At 40.9% G+C, this 21349-nt stretch overlaps 1 long non-coding RNA gene across 1 annotated transcript in view; it reads left to right on the top strand.

Moving 5' to 3' along the window:
• LOC133510226 (uncharacterized) overlaps positions 1 to 21349 on the top strand; it is an 81819-nt gene that overhangs the window by 23668 nt on the left and 36802 nt on the right. Inside the window, exon 2 of the long non-coding RNA XR_009797552.1 lies at positions 1321 to 1379. This is a non-coding gene — a long non-coding RNA (uncharacterized LOC133510226). The remainder of the gene's footprint in view (positions 1 to 1320; positions 1380 to 21349) is intronic.

Raw genomic sequence — 21349 nt, 5'->3', positions numbered from 1 at the left:
GGGATCATATCTTGTTTGTACAGTGGTTTCCTCATTTGTACAACAAGTGACATGCAGAGAAGCTACTGTAACCCTCAGAGATCGTGAAAGGATGTTTTTTCGTCACCAAATTTTCAGTGCCTCTGATACATCCTTAGATTTCTCTCTAGTGTTTCTTTTTAAATTTACTGCTATTTGTTGAGTATAGTAATAATTTGCAGTTGTGCAAAAGTAACAGAATAACTGAAATCAATTCATTTTTCTCCCTGTAGAATGAAAACATTTGAGATTTGAGACAAAACATCATAAATTCAGTTTTGTGTCGTGATACATTCATCTGCATCTAATTCACAATTTAGGATTCTTTTGTTTGAATCTCCTCATGCATTTTCATGCAAGGAAAGTGATTGGTTGTGTTTTTTTTTTTTTTTTTTGCCCACATGGCCCATTACATTAATTATTCCAACAATAAATAGTACTGAATGTCAACACTTTTGATTTGAGTTTTGTCTATGAGCACTTGTGTACATTTATTTATTTATTGTACTTATTTGTGTACTTCAACTCAACTCCCACTCTGACGTATACTTTGAGGTACACAGGACGCACAGTCAGTTCACGCATGTATTGCAAAACTGTCATCATGCAGTTCATGCCTGCACTATAAAGAGAGCTATTTCAACAAAAAGGATTACAACCACAGACAAAGGTTAAACACAAACCAAATGCAACTTACTTGGACAACTCCATTCACTTCTTCCAAAACCGTCATCATCTATTTTCCATTGCGATCATAATGAAAATCTATCTGCTCTCAGTTCACTGACGAATATACGGCACTTTGTGTGAATTCTCAGACGGTTTAATTGAACATAAAGCTGATAAATTGCAAAAAAGTATGACTCATTCTATTTATGAATGGAAACAGATAGATATACAGGTTAAACAGGCATCTTGTGAAACACCATTCAATGGCTCGTCAATATAAATTGCTGGCACAGATACAATAGATGAACACAGATATCATTCCAGGTAAACACATAATTCGTTTATGCCCGTCACCCAATGCACACCTAACCTCCTGGCACACTATAACGTGCCATGACACAGTGGCTGGGAATCGTTAAGGCAGAGAATCAAAACATGACTCAAAGTACATAGATTAAAAAAAAGGGTAATCCTCTGTCACTTCATCAATATCAGTGAATGTGATACATCTTGATGTATAAACATTTATTCTAGCATCTTAGATTATGAATGAAGGATGGAGTGGCTTGCCAAATTGACAGTATGACTCTTTCTTTATTACCCCCAATGGTCCCCTTTCTTTTCTTATTGCAGGTCTGTGTGACTGCCTCGATTCCTTTGCAAAGAGCACCAGCTCCATGTCATGGAAAAAGGTAATGACACTTCACCTGCTGTCCTCAACATTCCCTGCTTCTGTAATCCTGGGAGCCGTAGTCCATACAAACAGAGAGTGGCTCAAACCCAGTTGGAGTCAATAGGAGGTGCGGAGTGTGGAAACTGATGGCTATTCCTGGAGCGGAGTAATCCTTTTGCACTCGCTCACTGTTTATTCCCTCTTTCTCACATTTCCTCTCGCTCTCACACAGGCATTGCCATTCTTACACATATACACGCAAGCAAGCACAATCGTAACCTCGTTAATATAACTGTATACGATAGGGCCACCCAAATATTCAGTGTGTTTCTTTAATTTCTGACTGGATTGTTTTGTGGTTTCACAGAACATCTCCTTTCCTCCAAGATCGTATTCCCAAAATAGTGGAAAATATAAATGCTCCACTGCACACTAAAACACACAGGCCCACCCAAAGTATAGTGTTAGCAGATTTATAAAACATGCAAATACCCAGCGCTCCAACTGTGTCACTTTTGTATACATGACGGCCATTGATGTGGGGAATGGTGGTGGTGGTGGTGGGGGTGGGGGGGCTTCTTGAAGATAAAATGGATTTCCTGACGACCAAACACAAGCATGCATCATAATCCATTCAAGTGGCACTAAAAAGGCCCCAAAAATGGTCATGTTTTGACATGCAAGGGAGAAGAGTCATTTTAACAATCCTGCCAAGATTGAATGAATTAAAAATTACTAAGAATATTCAAAACTTGAATCTCTACTGTGGCTATGTCGAATAGATGAGCATAAAAGAATCAAACACAGTGAGGGGGGTGATAGCTTAGCCAAGTGGTTCACAAATTTTTTTGCAGCATCCCTCTTTTTGGAGATGAAATTTTCAGTGCCCCTCTCTGCTTGAAATTTTTTTCTGCCACAACAACCCTCAAATTTCCAAACATAATTCCTTGGAAATGAACAAAAACATGACCAACACCTGGGTGTAACTTAATAATGAAAAGTGTTCAAGTTAGCAGCCCCTATCATAACGCTGCCCCCCACCCCAAATTGTAAAACTACTGGCTTATACAATGTATGATCGTGTTAGGAAGGGCAACTTTAATATTGGATGGTTATTGTGGACTATATTGATAAAAACAAGCACACAAGTTATATTACCCAAGTTGTCGCAGCCGAACACAGCACCTGACGACAACAGGGCAGTACGAGGAAGCCCAAGTTAGACAGTCAGTCTCAAATATACAATCAAATATACTGAGAAGTGTGTGTACCATCAAAGATATTTTGCATGTTCAATAACAACAAACCTGGGTTCACTGCCAAACTTCAGCAACTTTGCCAAGCTAAAGCGGACAGCTTACAAAATGTCAACAGAGCCCTGTACAATTGTACTAGAAACCAGGTGACAAAAGAATTGAACATCCCAAATCGAAATTATGTAGAAAAGCTGGAAATGCCTCTACTTTAAGTCAGTCTGAGGTGGATCACAATCGCAAACCAACTACAGGCGACTATCCCCCCAAGCGGAGAACCATGAAGGACCAGCTGACGACTAAAACACCTTCCATTGCAGATTTGAAAAGGACACTTTCACACCCACTCAGCCACACCAACGACCTCCATCACACCTCTGACTCCAACTAAAAACAAAAGATCAACAAAGCGGTGGGTCCAGACCTTGACAGCTCATCGTGCCTCAAAGCCTATGCAGAACACCTCGTTCCAGTCTTCACAGGGATCTTCAAAAGGGCTCTTGAAGTGTGTGAAGTACCATCCTGTTTCAAATATTGTCCCAATCGCCAAGAAACCTGCAACCTTGGATCTGAATGATTACCGGCCTGTCACCTTAGATCTGTGGTCATGAAATCGGTAAATGCTGCACCACCTCAAGAGCTTCACAGGTCCCCTACTGGATGCCTTGCAATTTGCCTGCTAAGCAAACAGGTCTGTGTATGATACAGTCAATATGGGACTACACTTCATTCTAGAATACCTTCATAGCACAGGTACTTACACGAGGATCCTGTTCGTGGACATCTACTGAGGATTCAACACTATCCTCCCCAAACTCCTCTTCTCCAAGCTTCTCAGTGTCTCGCCAGGCATCTCCCAGTGGATTTACAGCTTCCTAACGCGGAAGATACAGCAGTTCATGCTAGTGACACCACCACAATTACACACCACCAGCCCTGCGGATCGCCAAGGATGTGTACTTTCTCCGCTCATTTTTCTCTACATGGATGATTGCACCTCAACACACCTGTCTGTCAAATTGCTGAAGTGTGTAAATAATACCACAGTCATTGGCCTCAGAATCAGAGTCCGCACAACACCAGGAAGTGGAGCTTGTTCTGTAAATTGGGGTATCCAGCAAAGAGACATTTTTGGGTGAAGCCATCGTGAGTTTACTGACTGCATGCTGGAGTGGTAAATGGGCCCTGTTATGGAAGATAAGCATAGCTAACTCACAAGTGAGCAGCATGGCCAAATGAAACGTCACTTTTGTCATGAGCTGCCCTGCAGTTCTACTGTTAGAGCCTGGATGGAGTTTGTACCCTCTCAATCTCTCCCTTCCCTTTCACTAATCAGCCCTCTTTACCACCTGCTTTTAAGCCTCCCTGAGGCCATGGCCTAAGGCTCCGTCGCCATGTTCTGTGAATGCTGGGATGGTGCCGGCTGGCGTTCTCCTGGATCCTCCACTCTGGCTGCTGTTAGGGATCGTGGGGCCTCTTTGTTGCTCCTTGGGACTGCTTACTCTCTGTTCCGTACGTCGCTCAGCGCTTGCCTCCTCTCCTCTTCCCATGGGGGGTACTGTGGGGCCCAATTTTGTCTCTGCCTGGTCTAGGGGGGAGCCCACCTCCCACACTCAGGGAGCCGGGGTGTGTGTGTGGGTGGGTGGGTGTGGGTGTTTCCTGGGTGTAGTGCTGTGGGTCTGGAAGTAGAAGCCCTCTTCGTCAGTAGATTGCATGTCATCCCTGCGCCTGCATATTATCGGGCAGGAGGCAAGGTACACCCTGAACTGGTTGCCAGACAATTGCAGGGCACATGGAGACCGACAAATGTCGCACTCCTAATCACACCTAAGGGCAATTTAGAGTCTCCAATTAATGTCTGTTTTTGGGATGGGGGAGGAAACCGGAGTGCCTTGGGAAAACCCACGTAGGCACGGGGAGAACATGCAAACTCCACAAAGGTGGGGCAGGGATTTGAACCCAGTCCTCAGAACTGTGAGGCCAACACTTTCCCTGCTGCTCCACTTCAAACATATTTAATGAATTTAGGAACAAAACATTGATATCTTCTTTGTGCCTCTTTGCCCAGAAGGTAGAAGGGTTGGATGTGTGGTCCAATCCAACTCCTTGACCAGCTCAACACAACAACTCAAACAGGTTGCAGATGTGTTCCCACTTGACTACCAGATTAGTTGGAAACCCGGCAGTTGTGGAGGAATGGGGATAGGATCTGAAATTTGGGCTGTAGTTTCGATGTGCACGTATACGTTAAAAAAAAGTTTATGTGCGTCTATGACGTGAGCTCATAGCCGTAATGGTGCGCATACTATACAACATTTTTTTGTAACCTGTTGTTGTTTACATTGATGATGAACATTTATTCCCAAGATTGAATGATGATGAATTACTTTAGTTTGACGATATATTTCATCAAGTAATTATATGTGCAAGCCTTGCTGAGTAACATGTTGTTTCTTTTACAGTAGAAAAATCCATTTTGCCATAGGGGATTTCACCTGAGGCGGCACGTTGGGGGCAGCTGTAAAGCATTGGCCTGAGGACGTGGTTCAAATCCCGGCCCCGCCTGTGTGGGGTTTCCATATTCTCCCAGTGCCTGAGTTGGTTTTTATTCCGAGAACTCGGATTTTGCCCCACATGAATTAAGCATTAATTGGAGACTCTAATTTGTTCCTTGGCGTAATTGGGAGTGCGACAGTTGTCGGTCTCCATCCACTTTTAAAATTAACTGTGTTCACACGCCACACAAATCAAACACCTTAGCCTGACAGCACACTAACCTACAGGTTAAACAGGTTTTGTTGACACACAAACATGAACACACATGTTTGGAATAGAGGGAATGCTGTTTTCTGAATAAAAGAAAAATGCCCAAACTGTGTGCATGTGCTTAGTTGCTGTATGCCTGGATTCACTCAGCATATAAGCCCCATAACACCCCTCAACACACACACTCGTGCGTGCATGCACACACACACACACACACACACACACACACACACACACACACACACACACACACACACACACACACACACACACACACACACTCTCACACACACACACACACACACACACACATGCTGACCTTTCCACTATCAAATTGAATACATATACATTACAGTATATAAATAGTGTACCTATACACTATATGCTTTCCCTGTCTCAATCAATGACACCTTATATAATAGTGTGTGTGTGCGTTTGCGTTTGTGCGCGCTTGTGTGTGTGCGAGAGCCAGAGAGAGAGAGAGAGAAAGAGAAAGAAAGAAAGAGAGAGAAAATGAGAGAACGTGCTTGTGTTTTGGAGTGGAGAGAAAAGCCACGGTGACATTAAACACGGTTGATGGGGAGAGGGCAGAATAAACAAGGCTCTGAGTAGAAAGGCTACCCGTCGAACACTCCATTCAGAGAGCACTGTACCAGGATCAACAGTGTTTATCAGTCCTGAGGCTACAGAGACAAAGACAGAGGGCTCGGGAGATAAGGGGGGAAAGGGATTTAAGGAATGAGTATTTGAATATGTAGGGAGGAATAAGGCACGACTTACAAACGTGGAGAAAAGTTCATTTTTAAAGGCCGTGATGCACTTGTAGGCAGAGTTTGACCATCACATAGATTTCACCGATCCATTTTCCAAATCTATCCTCACTAGGGACATGGAGGCATGCTGGAGCCTATCCCAGCTATCTTCAGCTCAAAAGGCAGTATAGACGCTTAACTAGTCACCAGCCAGTCACATGGCGCATAGAAACAAACAAGCATTCACACTCACATTCACACCTATGGGCAATCTTGAGTCTTCAATTCACCTACCATGCATTTTTGGGGGATGTGGGAGGAAACCAGAGTACCTGCAGAAAGTCCATGCAGGCGCAAGAAGAACATGCAAACTCCACACAGGCGAGGCAGGATTTGAACACAGGTCCTCAAAACTGTCAGGCAGATCTGCTAATCAATCTGCCATTCCACCTCATCACGCAGACTTTTGCAGCATAATGCACTTCATCTTGACCATTCTGTTTCCACAATTTTTTGCAGCTAATAATTGATAACTATGCCTAATCAACACACTTATGAAGTGTTGAATTAATAAAACTTAGTCTAACTATCACTAAACCGTGTTGCCATTAGACTAATATAAGAGTATGAAAGTTTTGTTAAGTGTGATTTGATTGGTCTGGTCCTGCCTGAAGTGTGAGGCACAAGGATAATGTGATAGAAAAATGACAGGTGTGTAACCATCTCAGGCGCTATATTTGTGTGGCAATAAAACCAAATAGCCCACTTATTAAAATTACAATATAAACAATCAAGTCTGACAATACACATATCGCACAGGTATTGGATGCCTTTGATAAAATTACATTCTTACAAGTGTTGCAAGAAGCCCAATTAACATATTTTTGTGTGAAATATGGCTAAACTTTGAGTACTTCTGCCTCGATGCCATTTTGGAAAAGTTCAGACGTAAAATGCTTTTCTAGCGTGTGACCTCATCACGCAGATGACGCAAGATGAATTGATAAGTTCTGTTTCTGTGCGTATGTGCCACTGTGATTGATTGATGACCAGTCCAACGTGTAACGTGCCTGTTGTCCTGAAGTCACCTGGGAATGGATTCAGCTCTTCGCGACCCTGAACACAACAAGTTCTTTGGAAAACAAATAAATGGTTAATAAACCTCCACTGTGGATAACAGTTTGACCCTTTTTCAAATCTGATCCAGGCCTATTTTATATGTGGATATGAATCAGATATGTATCCGATGCGAGTGCAATGTGGATGCTCATTCAACAAAAGGCAACAAACGTCACAACTGTTCCACAAAACAGACACACCACAAAAGCAAATGGCAGACAAAGGAGCAGAGACCTTTTTCAACTGATAAACATGAGAAAATGTGGTTTTCTGTTGCACAAAATCCTTGAAATTGCCACACATGCGTCTTGCTGAGACCTCCGCAAGCGGCCACCAATATTTCTGTAAATGTGCCACCTGGCACTTGTGTGCATGCATGTGAGGTCATGGACACATTCCATCCTCAGTATAAAGTCGCATCAGTTTTTTTTTTTTTTTTTTTTTTTTTTTTGTAATGTGAAAGACTACATAAAGGGATCAGATTGAAAAAAAAAATCTGAGTTGGTCATCATGTCCTGCACTTTGAATGAAGCTGCACTTGTATTTTTACCAATTCAATTTATCAATTGATTCTTATTTTGAAGAATACATGAGCATTTAATCAGCACTTTGGAAGACCTTTGACTGTACTTTGAGTTGACTTTACAAGAGTATTTGACTAGATTTTAATCATAGTTATTGAGTTTTGGAATGTCATGATTTTTAGTTTGTGTTATGGTTTTATATTGGTCCAGGTCATTTCAGTTTCCTATTTGTGATATATTTTTGGTTGGCTTGCCTGTCTTTCGCATCTGCTAATTATGTCTTTGTTTCCACTTGTTCTTGCCGTTCCTGGTCCTCTTGCGTCAACGATTCAGCTCTTTCCAGTCACTTGTCTTATCTAGGTGTGGCACTTTGTCTCATCACTGTATTTAGTTCTATGTGTTGCATTCAGTCGGTCTCTGACTGTTACAGAATGTCAAATGGCACATGTCCTGCGTCGTGCCATGTTACCTGTCGCTTATGGCAGGGGGCCAAAACCATCAGTTTCTTGGATTTTAGAATTCATTATTAGAACTGAGTAATTTTGTTTTTCCTTTTTTGCTGAAAAATACTTTTTTGAGGATACCATGAACTCACTTCTGTGGCTTTGGTCCACGTTTGCCTGCACACCACAATAATGAACAATGGTAATGAAATAGTTTATGGATAATAACATTGTACGTACATCTGAACATTTTTTTTAGAGATTATTACATTTGATCTTGTAAGAGTAAGACTTCTCTTTCAATGTTCCACATAGCTCCACAAAGCATATACTGTGTCTTTATAGCAATTCCAGCTGGTCAGAAGATAAAGTGTATGCACTGTGGGTTTATGTGCACATTTAACTCTGATTGTGTGGCGCAATCATAAAGTCTCTCTCAGCAGGACAGGAAATTGTATTGAGTTCAGAGTATATTACACATACTGCAGTTCAAAAGCGGGGCCCAGAAAAGTATCAGAGAAATCCGAACATTTATGAGATTGGAATCTATCTCAGAGCATACATCACTCCTCCTCTGAAAGCTCCATTGCTACCATGCAACAAAAGCAATATGAGCTTGTAAATCATCGATCTAAGTCTTGGGATTCAAACTTTTCTGAAATACTAGTCAAATATGATCATGTTGAATTGACCTGTTTCTTTGCATAGTAAACTCAACAGGAACAATTTACTTTTATGACATACCCAGATATATTTTTTAAAAATTCTGACAGATTCTAATGGAAAATTTGAGACGTCACACATTTTTTTAACTGCTTTTATGGTGTATGGCGTATGCGAGATGACCAACACGGCGCATCACACATATCTATTGTGTCTCCACCACAGTCCTGAATCTTCTCACTCTAATTAGTTTTCTGTCATAGTACATAGACCTACCTTTGAGAGGCTGCTTGGTGCAAACTGGGAATCCCGACTGATGGCTAAAACAAAGAAGGCGAGAGCGTAGAAAAGAAAGAAATAGAATTGGCCCGGTCAACTGTGACATTATCTGGTAACTTGATTGTGGTTGCAAACACTTCTTGTAATTCCGAGTGTGCATTCTGCACTTTGAGGACACGTACAAACACTCAATTGCTCCAACAGTCCAATTAGTTACCGTCCTATGTCAAGCCACAATCAGACAGTTCATGGGATAGTTAAACTTGGTTCTGATCACATACATAAGGATTTGAGATTGAAAATATCGAACATTTTTACCCTTTATGATTTTCACCTCCAACCGATAGTCAGGCCTTTGCTGATTTTGACTAAAAGAGCAGGGGTGGCAGGTGGAGGGGGTCGCATTTTGTTCCACTATGTCTGTACGAGACACTTTTCAATAACACAAATGGAAAAAAAACAGTGGATTTTTACAAGATTTTGTAATCGTCAATGTCCCCATAGTCCTTACTCATTACCACAGTGAATATGACCCGTCGCAGTACCTTTAAATGTCAGTTAAGTTAATCTTGTACCAGCATGCAGATGTTGTTCATACCACAGATAAAAAATTCTGGTGCCAGTTTGTACAGATGATGTTAAAACTTGGCATAACAAAACAACACATGAATTGACATGCTTGTCACTTATCTTGTACAAGCTCTCGCATCATGGTAAACCGTCCCATGCTTTGGGTCATGTTCTCACCTTCCATCTGTCAGTCTTCCCTCTTTGTCCTGTTCTAACGGAGCCTCAGTAATCAAAGACTACCACAGTATAATCCTCCCGCCTGCAGAAACACAAGCCTCCTTTGTTTCAAAGCAGACATGAAGAAAAACCTCAAACCAGGTTTGTAAATTAAGCTTTGAAAATATTTTTTAATGTGCTGCACTGAGGCAAATTCTCTGCACTTCAAATGAAAATCATCAGAAAGCTTACCTCCAGAGTAATCTGTAAGGGTTTGCCTTGGGGTTGCACATTAATGACTTGCGCATGTGTGTGTGTGTGTGTGTGTGTGTCTGTGAACATGCAACGCTTATCCGCAAGTCAAAACTGAACTAGCGACACTTTATAAAGTCAAGACATGTAGGCTGTGAAAATATTTGGTCCAGCTCCAGAATAAATATAGGAAATGCACTGTTGATTTAATTCAGGTTAAGTACAGTCAAACCTGAGTACCGGTTTTTAGCCTTCTCTGTATGTGTGTGTATGTGTAGAATGAGTCACTTCAAGCCACAGATATTGTTCATATCCCTTCAGTTATTTGAGTATGGTCTGCATGTGCAAACACGTTTGCACATTCAGCCTTACGCTGCCACATTTCATTCTCAGAAATCTAACGTCAAACTACATGCTAACCATCCATCCATTTTCTGAGCCGCTTATCCTTACGAGGGTTGCGAGAGTTACTATTTATTGTGTTATTGATATTACTCCACTTTTTTTAAAATCACACGTCCATGTGAGATACACAGTGATTTTACATTTAGAAGTGGGGATTTTCCTCCTCCCATTCTCAGCAACTACTTTTTGGATGTTTATGCTTTGTGATTTCATAATTGCTGATGATATTACATAAAGTAATTGCTTCAGTTATGAATCATGTGACCTCAAGATAGAAACAAGATGGAAAGAAATGCAAACTGACATATATAAGGATCCATTAAGGAGATTGGTTGTATGGGAAATCACAGTCATTACATGTGATCCAATAATTATTGATGAATATCTTCTGCCCAAAATATTTACAGTATATTTCTAAATCAATAAAATCGGATTCAGGGACGCCAGTATTAATTGGTGTTGCCCAGTCAGATGACTGAGAGAACAGAAAGCTCAGCTGTTTTATCCAAACTTTCCTCATCCATGACTGACTGAATGACAAATGACTGAGTTAACAGAGCAAAACATCGTTCCCTCTTCTGTCTCAACTTGTCGTTGCGTTTATCAGGCTGTGTGTACCAGGAAATTGCCCTTTTTACAGAGCAGACCGCAGGTTTCTTTGTATGGCTGCTTCCTTACTAACACAATTAACCTCACACACCCACACCACACTCGCGCATCCAGAGTAGGTATACAACCTTACAAACGTGCTTTACACGAATGCAGAGATAACCACATGTATTCTCTCAAACACAGCATGTACTGTCTGCATAGGTATGCCAGAAGGCTATATAGTGTGTAGATGTGGGGCAATTTGATTGAGTGTGTGAATGTGTGTATTTTTATGGTCCAGTCTGTATTGTTCTCTGGTATGCCAAAGCTGTGGGAGGTCTGATGAGGAACCACACGGTCTTACGTCAGCTGGCACATCATGTGTGTATTTTTACAGCAGAGATTTGTTTACACTATTGTGTGTCTTGGGCTGTAAGTTCTTGCTTGTCTGGTTTAGTGGGACTGCATGACTCCCTTACAGTGATTTGTTGACTTGTTAAATTGAAGTTAAGTCTTGTTCCGTAATCTATAATGTTATTTCGGACACAGACATCCGCCCTGTGCTTTATGGAGACATGGCTTTGTGAACGCATCCCCAAAGACGCTGTAATGTTTCCGGGATTCCAAATACACCGGGCAGACTGAATCACAGAGTTATCGGGGAAAACAAATAAGGTGGCAAGATATGCTTCAATAGCAGCAAAACTTGGTACGCTGACATCAGCACACACTGCAGCTTAGCTTTAGAGTCACTGTTTTTGAACTGTAAACCATTCTACTCACCTTGTGAGTTTACATCTTTCATTCTCATTGGTGTTTATGTTCCTCTTCCACCTAACACGAATGCCGCAGTGCTAACGCTCCCCGAACAAGTAAATGAAAGAAAAGAAACACCCAGACTCACCCCTCATTATTCTTTCGGAGTGTAACAAAGATAACCTCAACCACAAACTCCCCAAATACAAACAGGACATCCACTGTTCTGCCAGAGAGAATAACATCAGATCACTGCTATATTACATTAAATACGCATAAACTGCCACACCTCGTACACATCAGAGATCATCTGGTCACTGCTTAATTCACTTCATACAACATACAAGTGAGAACCTTAGTGCACAAAGCCTACAGTGAAAAAGTGGACCAACAAAGCAAAGGTAGAATTTCAAAGCTATAAAGTTTGCACAGCTTGGAGTGTCTTGGAAAAAAATCAGAATGCAGGCTGGATGAATATACAGTAATCCTTCTCTACATCATGCTTCACCTATGGGGGCTTCAGTGCATCAAGTATTTTTTCCCCCCTTTCCAAAAAAAGAAAAAAAAAAAAAAGAAAAAAAAGCCAAATCGGCTTACAGTACTTATTATGTTACTTTAAGGCTGTGTCACACCATGATGTTCTGGTCAATGTCCTCTGAACATTTCAATCGTTCTATTTTTCAGCGTTCTCAAACGCGGATGACACATGTGGCGTGTGATTAACGTGTGTCAAACGCATGACTTAAAGTGTGTCTAACGCACGAAAAGCGTGTAACAGCGACCAAATAAGATATCCCTAAAAAAACCATTAGCGTGTGCAAACACGTCATTGGGGTCAGAGAGACACAGCCCACGTTCTTCCTTGCGAGAAAAAGTTCCTCTTCTCGAGGAGGGGGTGCGAAATGGAATTGATGTAACAGCGGCACGATGGAAGTGACGTCACAAGTGTGTCGAGGACATTCGGTACTCTACATGAGAAGACATCACGTCTTAGCTTTGTGAGTTTCTGTACTGCAATAAAAGTGTTATTTTATTGTTATTATTTAACTAGACACATACTGCTGTGATTTTTGTATGTATGCAGTGTTCAAAGTGTAAATTCTGGAGCAGAAGTCTCTTAGTGATGAATGGTAACTATATAGTAATATAATACAGTAAGTGTTTTATAATTTATATTTATATTACACATTTTTAATACTGTACATATTATATTTATAAGATTTTAAAATTAAAGATTTACCTAAATACCTCTTTTTGTCTCAAATATGCAAACTAAAAATACTGTTTACATATTTTAAACATTTTGGTACTCACATAAGCACACATACCCCACTACTTCGTGGTTTTTCACTTTCCGTGGGTGGTTCTGGTCCCAATCAACCGCGAAAAACAAGGGATTACTCTACAGACACTATCACATCCTACATCAAATTCTGTGAAGAAGTGTGTACCAACAAAGTCATTCCACACATTCAATGACAGCAAGCCATGATTCACTGCCAACTTCGTTCGGCTAAAGAGGACACATATCAAAGTGGAGATAGGGCCCTCTATAATCATGCTCGAAACAAGTGAACGAAAAAAATTAAGATTGCAAACAGAAACCAAGCAATAAAGTTAGAAAAACAGTTTTCTGCTAACGACTCCAAATCAGTCTGGCACGCATAATGCGAACCAATTCCAAGCGACCAAGTCGAGAACAATAAAAGACTAGGCAACAACTTCAACAGCTTTTACTGCAGATTTAAGGACACTTTCACATACCACACCCACCCAGCTGGACCACTGACCACCATCGTACCGCTGAATTCTGTGCTTCCATTCTTGTCGTTATTTATAAACCTCCAGCAGATAATAGAACATTTAGGTAACATTTTTAGAACTGCTGTCAATGATTTGTACTGATTACAACTATTCTGTCATAACAGGAGACTTCAACATTCAACATTATTAATTTTTTCAGGTTCAGAATTCAGATTCATGAGGAGCAATGTGGTTTTTGTCCTGGCCGTGGAACAGTGGACTGGAATATTGCCGGCAGTAAGTCAAATTAATTTCCGGTGAGGGTGCCCCTTTGTCGGTCACCAATTTTGTTCAGAACTTTAATGGACAGAATTTCTAGGAGCAACCGAGAAATGTTGCTCTCAGGATGTTTGTGTTTGCCAGTCGTACTCATAATATTTCAAGGTTAAATGGACAATCTCCATTTGGCTTTGGATAATTTTTAAATCCATCTCACAATAATTCTTCAGCACACAGGTTTGTGATGTAATTGTTGACCCTAAAAGATTGACTTGTATTTTGTTTGATGATCGAGTCACTCTTCATCACTCTATGATGGTCAGTAAGTAATGTCCGTTAAACCGAGTGACATATTTCTCCCTCGTAGATACACTCTAAACCTGTGAGAGGTGTTTTTGAGTGGTACAGATGTTTCACCTAGTTCAAGTGTGTAGTAATGCGGTATTTTCAGTCCAAGCTAAACAGCTGTGCAGGTTTTGATTTCAGACATGCTCCAGCCTTTAATGGCTAAGTCAACATGAAGTCAACAGCGGAGTGTTACAGCTGCTGAACGTTCAGGCAGTCGAAAGGTGGGCCTTTCACACACTGAACCTCTTGTGTGTGCTCAAGGATGTGGTGAGGGAATTTGAAACAGTGATAAAGCATTGTTTGGTTCGGATTTTAAGATATGTTAAAGGCATTTTGCTTTGTAAAACTCAGAGGTAACTAGAATATCCCTTTGCACAATGTAGTGTTGAAATGATTACGAGGGACATTATGGAGTTACCTTTTTTTAATGGTTCTTGCTTGAGAAAGTACATGATTTTTATTTATAGGATTCCATGAAGTTGAATTGCACCTCTCCTGAATTCAAGACTCAACTTGAAGTGCGAATATCCAACTTTTTGCCTCAAGCACAAAGCATGTTGTTTGCTCTCCTCTTTGTCAGTCGGTCAAGTTCCTACCATTGCATCTGTCATTGTGCTGAAATCTCTACCGAATCTGAAATATCACCTGAGGCCTAAGGTTGACAGAGCAGAGCTGTAAGAGGCCAAACATATAGTATGCAATACACCAAGAGTTCTGGGTTCTGCATCGCTAGTGGTACAAACAACTAGTTATCCCTGCCAAGTCTTGTGCTATGACTAGCTTGTCAATTAGTCATCGGCAGATTCATCTGGTGATTTTTTTCTTTCTTTTGTTTTCTTTTTTTTTTTTTTTTTTTTTTTTTTTAGGGTAATCTAATCCCAAGAAGGCTTATTGGTGTTTTGTCCATACCTAGTTAAGAGTTTTAGGGGGTAAAAAAAAAAAAAAGTAAACTAAATCATTTAGGGAAGCTTATGAACCTTTTATGGGGGGTAGGGACGGGGGCTATAAAGCATCCCTTGACATCGGCTTCATGACGCTACTGCATTAATCAATTTACACACAATTTAGTGTTAAAAATACTTCTCATGAATGTTGCTTACTACCCGCATTGTAAACAAGGACTACCATAAGAAGTACACCAACACGAACTCGATGTTTAATTTGTCAACATGCAACCCAACCTGAAATTCCTCATTTGGAAAAGCCTTTCAGGTTGATTTGCCAATCTGTTTTTCATTTAGTTAACCATTTCTCCATCGTAAATTACCTGAAAGAGTAAAGAGCTTTTCCAGAAGATGGCAGTTGAGTGGGTGGTCTTTAAAACTCTTACAGGTGCTACCGGTATTTGTAATCAGACTACAAATAGATATTGGTATCGAGTGGCCAAGACCACCTTCAGATTTCCGCTGAAACATTTTGATATACTCTACATGTGTACTCACTGCATTCACTTAAGAGACCACCCGGTAAAGGCCCACTCTTGACACATTTTGACAACAGTACGAGTGTCTTTTAGCACTGCTTCTAGAACTATGGAACAAGCCTAGAACTTTGCAGGGAACTGCTTTACCTCATGATCCATAATCTTAAAAACTTGCCCCGTTTAACAAATGTTTATTACCAATCTGTACTGTCTTTCATTGGTTCAATTGATTTAACTAACACTCAAAACGTAGTGTATGTCAATACACTGAATCGGCATACTACGCACTAGATGGTGTTTTTGGTCAGCCTGTACCACAGCCTGAAAACAAATTTATTTAACTCATAAAAAATGACATACCACCACCACATTCACCTTTTATTGGAAGGTATCTTTGACATTTGTCAATTAAACAGACTAACTTGTGACCCTTCTCTGGTATAGACACACTGGGGTGATGTCAGTCAGATGTTCTCCAACCACAGTTGACTTTCTTAAACACTTTCTTGAACACCCTGCGATGTTGCAAGTACTCCCACTTTGAAATCATCAAAGGGTCTGAAATGTTCATCTTAGGTGCATGTCCAGTAGGAGTGACAATCTAAAAAAAAAATCTGGAAAACATAATGTATGATTTTTAAAAATAATTTATTTGCATGTTACTGCTGCATGTGAGTATTTGAACACCTGACAATCCGCAAAATTTCTGGTCCTTAAAGAACCGTTAGTCCGCCTCTTAAAAAGTTAACCTACACTCCACTCATTCACCCAAGATAAAAATTTCAGACATTACCTTTAAATTATCATTCATGATATTGATGCAAGTGAAGAGCAAGTGATGATGTAAATGTTCTCTCACACCATGTATCAACAATGATTGAACCCAGTCGGAAAAAAAATTGACTCAGAATCTCATTTATTTACCAAGTATGTCAGAAACATACAAATAATTTGTCTCTGCGACAACAGACAGAAAGTCAATTGAGATATAAAGACGTTGCGGTAACAATCACAATATGCAACACTTGAATAAAAAAAAAAAGGAATAGCACAACACCAGGTGGATCAGCAACCGTAATCCTCCATTTCGATAAATGTTAACATTTTCCAATGATCACTTCGACGACATTCCTAGAGTCACCTTGTCCCATCATTGTGATCTATTGGTAATTTCAGAGCAGCCCAACAGGCAACCCATATGGCCCTCGGGCTGGCTGCTGATCTAATCTAAAGTGAACCAAAAACAATCACACAAACATAGTGTATATATGCTGTACATTACATAATGAGCTTTTTTGTGTACATAACAATAGTATTGTCTGACTAGTATTCTCTAACAGGGGTATTGCGTAACTATAAAACAATTCACAATGATATATGGGAAATGGATTGGCTTCGGCACGCCCCCTATCCTTGTGAGGATAAGCGGCTCAGATAGTGGATGGTGGGATTGTGCTAATGAATTGGGCAGGTCTTGTTCAAATCCATCCTTCAAACAACCATCTCAGTTGGTACGTCAGTTAAGAATTTTGAGTTTGTAACGTGGAACAACTGTAAGGAAAAGAGCCCCAATAAATGCAGTCGTAGTGCAATCACTTTCCTGCAAAGGCAGAATTGCATACATACTTGTACATTTTTGTACTTAACGCACGTCCCTCTTCCATATACAGCAACAGCCAGGACAGCTGCGTTTTTTTCCCCCAGTTTATAACTCTTACAAAACTCAGTTAACTTAACATGTTTTCAGCCAGGATGAGGAATCCGAAATACCAGGAGTGGATCCAGGGAAGCCGCCTGCAGGAGAACCCAAACTCTCTCCAGAAAGGCCCAAATTGAAATTTGAGCCTCGATGCAAAGCCAGTCATTGGTATGAGACCACAATACAAACCACCGTATGCAATTAACCACATTTGGTATAAGTGGGTTGCATAATTGCTACCCACCAATTAAAATATTCACATCAGTAGATGTAAACTGAGGTGTTCTATTATATAATGGCATTGCTATGATAAATCATTGTCATGAAATGCATTGATTAAAAGGGAAACTGCCATTTGTTATTATGCACAGGATTTCACTGAATCCCCCGAGATGAGCAAAGACATCAGCTATGGTATTACAGATACAGATAATGTAGTACGTGAACAGAGATGCAGCAGGAGAGAAAGAATAATTTCTATTCTTCCCTCAAATGAAACAGGACAGAATGTTCTTGGCTTACGGCCCGACGGTGAATGAGGCACGTATCTCTTTCTCTCTCAGTCTCTATTTACCTCTCACTCTTCAAGATGAACGATTGATGGGGGAATGGAGAACATACCGTATCCAGCAGCCAGATAGCTCAGCTCTTGTAATATCATTCACAACACTGCTTTTGTGTCAGGGTGGAACCCTACAACTCGAGAAACGTTTATTGCCCTTGTTGTGTGTGCATGCGCATTTTGTGATGATCACGTTCGTATTCAGTGCTTGTGTGTGTTAGGCCGACAGCAGGACACACTGACACATATACCTGTTTCTACACACGCAGTGTATGCATACAGTGATATACTTACACACTGCTGAAGCGTTTGCCAAGTCTTATATAACTCACTCAAGCTGTTGGAGAGGACTGGGCCATAATGTTGTCAAGGACTGATGGATGAAAACACACACTTAACGCTCAGCTGTGAGTAGACTGTCTTGACATTATTATGTGTCTGTGTGTGTGCATGCATGCATGTGTGTGTGTATCTGTTTGAGACAGAGAGAGAAAAAAGAGATGGAGAGAGTGATAGGAAGAAAAGAGAGACATAGATAAAAACATGAATAATAAACTTTGGGTGAACCATCCATATTTTCTTGCTTTTTATATGTCCAGTAGTGATACTGTATATTAACAAGTCCTATGACATTAACTCGGAAGGGGAGCATGAGGCTAAGCCGTACGGGAGAGTCACTCCTGTTACCTCTAGGCTACATGATCTCACGTCCAACAGCTCTTTCTATCCCCTGACCCCCCCACTCACAGCCTTTTTTTGAAGTTTATTTGTGAAGGTCTTTCACTAATCAGCCGCATGTTTTGTCTCATGATTGGATGTAGTAATGAGGTCTTCAAGGTCAATGGTAGAGACCTGTGACCTCTGTCCATTTTCTTTGTGTGTGTGTGTTTGTGTTCATAAACAGTTCATACAGACTGATGCTTGTGCCTCACAACCACACACACACTGATTGATGGTCCACCTAATGTGTTCGTGTGAAATACGGGAGAGTGAGGTAGTTTGCTGCCTACTGACATCCAGCCATCAATATCTCTCTGTGCAGTGTGTGAGTCCGTCTTTGGTTGCAGAAAAAAACAGGGTGTCGGGACGTATTCCTGGTCCGGAGATATGACTTTGTCTGTCTCCTCTTTGTTGCCCTCACATGCACAAAGGAATGAAAAGTCACAGTCTTTCTTTCTACTCGCGGAAGACTCTTGTGTCATGTGTTTTATTTGTAAACTGGTGGATAAAATGCTGACATTTGAAGGCAAATTGAGGCGTTTTATAACAAGAAGGGTAATATGGAAACTGCAGTTCTCTAATGAATATGTATTTTATGGATGTATTGGTATGTTAATGAAGTAAAAGAAGTTAACTGTAAATTTGAAAGATTAGTTTGAAAAATTAAATGCTCAATTTAAAGTCAAACATTCTGTTTTAATTTAGATTTTTTTCCCCTAAAGAGAGCAATAATTTCACTATATTTTGTATAATTGACAGCTAAACGGTGATATGCTGGCGCATTTTGTTTATTCATGCCCAGTTGAAGAATCAAGGAAGCATATTCATTCATTCCCCGTACCGCTTATCCTCACTCGGATCGTGGGCGTGCTGGAGCCTATCTCCGCTAACTGTGGGCAAGAGGCGGAGTGTGCCCTGATCTGGGTGTTCCCAACCAGTCCTAGGAGACATAAAAACGAACAATCATTTGCACTCACATTCACACCTACGGGCAATTTCGAGTTTTCAATTAACCTACCACGCATGTTTCTGTGATGTGGGAGAAAACCGGAGTACGCAGAGATGATTAACCCCAGCACGGGGAGATCATACAAACCCCACACGGGCGTGGTTGTACTTGAACCCGGGTCCTCAGAACTGTGAGGCAGATGTGCTAATCAGTCGCCCAAATGCCTCTGCAAAAGCACATGACGAATCCATGATGTCTGCTCTCCAGAAGTTGAGCTGCACTGTTTGCAAACTAGGCATGTGACAAGAGAGCAAGACAGTGGCACTTCCTGTCCTGGTGCATGCAGGAACCCTAATAATTGCCACACCATGTCATACTGTACTCCTGCTTTGACTTTCATCATTTTTATAGCTTAAACAGAAGTCATTTTTATAGATATAGAGATTTAATAGACATTTTGGGCAGCCTTTCACAGGCCACATAGACTGATAATGGAGGGCCAGATCTGGCTCACTGGCCTGCAATTTGACACTATTGTGTTGTCGTCGTATATCCACGTAAAAATGGCTGGTTACCATACCACTGAACCATTATGAACTGACAAAAGTGTGAAATGTGTGTCACATCTTCTTTCCATCTTTTCACTAGCCATACGTATTCATATCTAAACCGTATGTCATGACTCCCCAGGCACATTTTGTTTCTCTAATTGAGTTGATCAAGAGGACATAAAGTCTGGGAAAATTCACAGAGCCAAAGATCAGAGGAATTCGAGAGTCATTATTGCATCCACATCTGCTGGTTTCACTCAACCTAGAATCCCCGTGGTGCCTGTTAGATAACTTTAGGCAAGGAGTAAAGTTGGATAGAAAGCAGAGAAGTAGGAGATAAATAAACACTAGGGGGCAGTCTAATACAAAGCACGATGGATGGAGGCACATCATCAACTAGACGGTGTGACTGAGCCCCATAACCCACCCAACATTAAACCAGCAAGGCTCAAATCGGGCAGAAGCATGCACTCTTTGTGTTTATACAAATAACCATTGCTATGCAATCAACCAATTTTGTCATTTAGTCTTTAATGATTGTGATCCTTAACCCAGTAGTAAGCGCTGGACCCCTGAAAGGCTGTTAGGCACAACAGACTCCATTGCTCAATGGCTTGACAAAATAATTCTTCTCTATTTTACTGTTGAATGTTCATTGCAGCCCCTTATGGTTATATAAACAGCACCAGAGATTACGAGCCACATCCTCTAACTGGGATTCCATTGGATCTGCATATAAAGGCTCTTGTGGCTGTACTGTGGTGTAGAGAGATACCCCCCCCCCCACCTCCCCATTGCGAAACCTTGATGTGGCCACAAAAGAATGAGGGCCATAGCCACAGATGAGGCCGCTTCTGCATGCTGCAATAGGGTTCACAAAACAACACTAGACGCCTGCAGCTGTACTCAATCACAGTGTGCCGTTTGTGTGTAAAAATGTTGTGTTGCTGCCATTTGATAAAACACTCCTGATTTGTCTGTTCGTACACCACCTGCTCTGTGAACACTCTAGGCTCCCTAAATAACAAATATGGAAGTGTCTCTTTTTTCTGCCGTGAAGTTTACACAATTATCATGGTGTAATCAAGAATAGCCTTTAAAGGGGAAATCCACTGGTTTGCATGAACAATGTATCCAATAGGTCACGTAATATGTACTCTATTTTGACACTGTGATATTAAATCCT

The sequence above is a fragment of the Syngnathoides biaculeatus genome, chromosome 12 (genome assembly GCF_019802595.1).
Source record: "Syngnathoides biaculeatus isolate LvHL_M chromosome 12, ASM1980259v1, whole genome shotgun sequence".
NCBI classification, from domain to species: Eukaryota; Metazoa; Chordata; class Actinopteri; order Syngnathiformes; family Syngnathidae; genus Syngnathoides; species Syngnathoides biaculeatus.
Note: the sequence above shows the minus strand (reverse complement) of the source record. Positions and strands in the feature narration are given on the sequence as shown.